Source organism: Dipodomys spectabilis, unplaced genomic scaffold (genome assembly GCF_019054845.1).
Source record: "Dipodomys spectabilis isolate Male_0828 unplaced genomic scaffold, ASM1905484v1 ptg000783l, whole genome shotgun sequence".
Taxonomy (NCBI): domain Eukaryota; kingdom Metazoa; phylum Chordata; class Mammalia; order Rodentia; family Heteromyidae; genus Dipodomys; species Dipodomys spectabilis.
In genome coordinates, this window is record NW_024871460.1 from 11,876,995 (window position 1) to 11,882,567 (window position 5,573).

General features: G+C 33.8%; 1 pseudogene; it reads right to left on the reverse strand.

The window, feature by feature from the left end:
• Window positions 1-333: 333 nt before the first annotated feature.
• On the reverse strand, window positions 334-5,032 carry LOC122102283 (annotated as a pseudogene).
• Between the last annotated feature and the right edge of the window lie 541 nt (window positions 5,033-5,573).

Here is a 5,573-nt window from a genome sequence, read left to right on the forward strand (position 1 = left end):
CATACGTGAGGTACATTTCAACTCAGAGCCAGCAATCCCAGTTCTCAAAATTATTTGAGCTGAGCCATTATACTTGTGCAATTTCAGGATGTGGTACAAGTGGTTTATTGATTGTAACTCAGAAAACCACAATATTGGACTCATGTCTGGCTTTTGAGATCAAAATGTGGAACAAATTGTAAAGACTTGCTAAAATGTAAGCAATATTTTATGTTGAAAACTGTACTGTGTATATGCATTTAATAGCATTATATTATATATCTTAAGTATTCATATCAATAAGTATTTTTTTCATCCAAAAATAGCCCTTTGTCACAGTTAAAAATATGAATCTTAAATAAATTCTTGGATTGGTGGTTTGTATCGGTCAGCTCATTCGCCTCGAGCACTGGTCATGTCCCCAGTAGCTTTTCCAGAGCATCTTCACATGGAGTTCTGTGAGTTTTCCCAATTCAAATTCGAGCTTCTTCAGCAGTACTACTTTTTTAAGGAAGACATAATGAGTAGTAGACTAACAGTCCTTTTCTATGACTTTCCCAATGCTGTCTGGAATCAAATTATGAAGTACTTCTTTCAAGTCACGTGTCTGTGCTTCTCGGATCATGATTTCTATGATTTTCTTCCAGGTTTGGCAGGCCTGTTGTTGCTGAGAACAAGGGGGTCTTGGGTATCTGATTGTTGAATCTTTTAGTGAAACCAACACCTAACAAAGGAAGCAAATAACCACCTGCAGTCTGGACATCGACATGAGCTTCAATCATGACCTGCCACTTTTTGACCATGGAGCACACTGTACTTCAGGTGAGATCTATGTCATAGAAGTTGGTCAGGCAGTTCTTGCCCTGAACATCCTCAATAATTAGCTTGAGTTTTCTACGTGCAACTTCATCTTTCTGCAGATCACCGAGGCTCACTTTAAACATCCAGCCCTTGAGACCATCAGATGGGATTTTGATTCATTGAGTCCTCATAACTAGTGATCTTTCTTAGAAAATGGATCAACTACTATGTTCTTCAGCTCAAGGCTAGCGCTCTACCACTTGAGCCACAGCACCACTTCCGGCTTTTTTTCTGCTTATGTAGTGCTGAGGAATTGAACCCAGGGCCTCATGCATGCAAGGCAAGCGCTCTACCACTGAGCCACCTTCCCAGCCCCCAACTACTATGTTCTTGACTCCATTTTTGCCACCTTTTGTAAGGTACCCATTACTGCTGACCACCCTGGTGATGCTTGAGCAGTAAAAAGGGATCAATAAGTATTTCTTTTTTTTTAATTAAGAAATTGACTTTGTTTCATAAGACTACTAGCACGTAATGCTATTTGTGATCTATGAGATTTTCCTTGTACCTCTGAATTCTTGTGCTTAAAATACATATTGTACTATTTGGACCTCTAAGAATACTCATAAAACATCACACCTAACAATTGTCAACATAATTATGAAAAAAATGTGAAATAAAACAAAAAACCCACATAAAATAAAATTATATCTATGGTATTCAAGAAGCAGTCATAAGATATTATTAGTGTGAAAATAAAATGGGGTGATGGATTTGATGCTTTGACTTATTTGGTGTCAACTACACTGGAATAAGAACGTTTGGTTTTGTAAGTAGATTGTTCCTGCGAGAAATCAAATAGAGAAGATCTAGCATGCCATAAAATTCTGCAAGTTATTAAGTCCCTTTACATTCCCAGCATAGAAAGAAACCTGCATATACTTACAGCTATTGTCTATGGCTGGAAGAAACATCAAGAATGGTAATCTGCACCAACAAGTTATGTCTGATAGGTTTTAAGTTTAGCTCTAGCTCCACATAGGTTATGAACAACACAACCTGATACTTTTAATGCAGTGGTTTATTCCTGATGAGAAAGACAATTATGAAATTTCTAAATGTTCTTTTTTTTCTTTAGGAGAAATATTATATCCACCATATTAAGCAAAATCTTCAGGGTGAGAGAAAAAAGCAAATGTACCATGTTTAGGTCAGGAATATTACTCAGTAACACATTCATGTGAGTTTCTCATTTCTGATTATAATTTTGTGTCATGGACATCCACCCAACATCTTTTAGCAGTTAGTCTCTGTGATCACACTTCAGTTTCTATTTTCGATAACATTATGGGCACACACTTTTACCTATTCTCAGACGAATTTCAGCAGCATCCTATATCAGAGAAACCTTAAAAATATATGTTCAAAAGGCAAACTTTGAAGTTGCTACATATGTTTAATTTTTCTATGATTTTCACACCAATATTAAACAGGATGCTGTTGTGTTCACACAATTCATATGATGATATTTTCAGTAGACAACTTTGAGTTGTGGTTCACTTAGGAAATGGAAAGCTTGTAATGAGTGTCTTTCTGAAAGGCTCAGGAGAACACACTCACTTCTCTCATTTTTTGCGGAAAAAAAAATGTTGCTAAGAAATCAAGCCTCCACAGACATAGAATAGATACTGGATTTCCTATCTTCCAGCACTATGAGAAATGAATTGCCATTTTTTACTGTACTTAACTGTGGTATTCTAACAGTTATACTAACTGAAACACATGGCAAATCAATTCTTTATGTTGTTCTGACACATTACTACAAATTTGGTAGCTAAAACAACAAAATATTCTTTCAAAATACTGGATGCAGACATTTAAAAATCAGAGTCAATGGGATAGAATCAAGACATCATTACCTCTTCTACTGACTGATTGCTAACAGCATCTCTTAGCTAATGATTATGCCATTCAAGTCTCTGTATCCATAGTTACATTTTTTTATTATCCTCATGTTTGTGTCTCTTGTATGACTTACACATATAATTTAGGAAATCTCTGTGAGAAACACATTCACCTATGCAAGCTCAAAAAAATTGACTTTCCAAGAGATAGGGTAAAGACACAGTTCAATGTTAGTCTTGCAAGATCAAATATCTACTAAGCAGGCACACCCAGACAGGGCTTACAACAAATTATTTATTCACTAAAGAACCGGTTCTTCCCAGGACTCATCACTGGGTGTGTAATGTGGGGTGCACAATCTTTCCAGACATCATCCAAGTTTCATTGTTTCCTTGTCCTTTTCCCTTCCTCATTTTAACATTCACATTTCTTTACAATGATACTTTTCCCCATTTTTCAGGTGGCTTGTCTCCAACATCCCATTTTCCTGAAGTAGACTATCCAGGTGTAGGACATTTGGTTGCCACATTAATAAGTTGTTAGCTAGTTTTCATACTGGACTCAGATACCCAGCTTCCAAAAGGGAACACAAATCATTATTTATCACAATCTATGTCAAGAATCTTATATTAATAGCATTTTTTGCTCCATCAGACAACTAGATACCTCTGATGTTAATTTAAGACACCAAACATACCTTGCATTGTGCTTATAAATACTGTCAGTTCAAGCAGCACTTAATTTCTAAAACTTTCGCCACATCTAATCTCTGTAGAAAGAGGAAAATATTTTCCTGTTTCTTCCCCTAACCATATATGACAAATAACTGAAATTTCTTTTGACCTTTGCTTTTTTCTTTAGACTTTGTCAAATTTAATCTGCACCCACCAAAGTGGATGTGTATATAAAATATAATATGTAACATATTGTATATTTTTGTATCTATGGAAAAAATTTTGGTAGAGTAATAATATTGTACTATCACTCTTGTATTTCACTTTATTTTTGTTTTTTCAAAATATTATTATTAACTAAAATGTAATCATGTGTTGTTATTACTGTGTAATATAATTACATAGTTTAGGAAAATATCTGAAATGCATTCCAATGCATAAGAAATACTAAATTTGTAAATTTTTGACTTATGTTTCAATAACAATTTTAGAAATTCAATATTAGGTAAAGGTATATACTTAGCTGTTAAGCATGTTTATGCTAAGCATTCTTTGAGTATATTGTGATTATCTTATGAAGAAAAATTACCAATCTAAATATTCACAATTTTATTCTAATCTATATTACACATGATCTTTCATTTTCTCTTTTAGACAAAACTAATGGAGTAATAATAAGTTATAAATAAGACTGAAATTAAGTCATTTACTGGGAAATGTATAGAATTAAGAGACCATTGCATTAAATGAAATATGATATGTCAAGAAAGACAAACATCATGTCTCCTCTGTAATATGCAGAATGTAGTTAAAAATGAGAAATGATGGATAGATGGGCAGCATTTTAGGGAGGGAGCCGTGGAAAATAGAAGTATAAGTTGATGGGCTGAAGTGAATATAATTATTAACTTGGGAAAATAGGATAATGAAAACCATTAAAATGTTCAGAAAAGAGATAAGGGAATAAAATAACAGCAGGGGGCATTGACCAATTTCTTATATAAATACGTGAAAATATCACAATGAAATCCCATTGCACAATTAATAGAAGTACAATTTAGTCAAAATATATTAATACAATGGCATCAGAGTATAATCACATTTTATCCTTTTCATTTTTTAACATTCAAGAAAGATATTTCTGCAAAGTGTTTTGCAATAGATGAGATATTAATTTAACATGTCTTCAGGGCATATTCTATGAATATTTGTTATTTTCAATTCAAAACATGTTTATTACTCTGAATGGATTTTGAAGTGAAAAGACTTTTATTGATAGGATTTTAAAGTGAGCACAATGGACCATCATTTCTTAGTACAGAAATAAGTATAAATATGAAATTGTCTTTTCCTTTTATCTGTCAAGTGTTATTCATCTTTCAACTTAAATTGCCAATGTCTGTGTGCTACTTTTTGTCATCCATTATTTTTGGTCACCGAAAGCAACATTTTCTGTAACAGAGCCTTGGAGTGGTTCATTTTACTTTTACCTTCATAAAATAATGGAAGACAGTACTTGGAGAGGGCTTAACTCGTGCTTTTTTGTTCTTGGCTGTGAGCAAATGTGTGAAAGTATGTGGAGTTTCACTGTCCATGAGCGAAGGAGCTGACAGGGCAGGCCAGGACACCTGTGATGCCCATGCATGCTCAGAAGCCAGTGTAGCTCTGCGCATTTTTATAAAACTCATTTTGTGCATTGTATTATTCTCTTTTTCCTGGGCAATCTCAGCTCCTCTCAGGAGCTATCATGAGTTGAGAGTTTTGAAATGAAAATAAAATAGCCATTTTGTATTCCAAACTCAGCAATAATCTTTCACTCTCTTTCTGACTCAAAACGAAAAGCATGACAGTGAAATAAGTTTGTGAAGTCTGAAAGGAACTTCAACCTGCCTTAGAATTTGACTGAATGGACACAGGAGAATAATTTGGGTATCCACTGGACAAAGAAAGAGTAAGAAAAGGGATATGTACGTACTAGGTTGCATTTACCTTTCTCATATAAATCATTATTTTCTAAGATGGTCACAACTATATTTTCTTAAAAAATTAACATTCAGATGAGAGTTAAAATAAGCATAGATTACTGTTTATTTTAAATACTGCTGTTTAATTTAACAAATTTAACTTCCATATGTATCTGCATCAAGTATTCACAGAAAAGCAAAAAATGGTGCTTGTTATTAGTTTTCTCTTAATTAATTTGATTTTATGGAC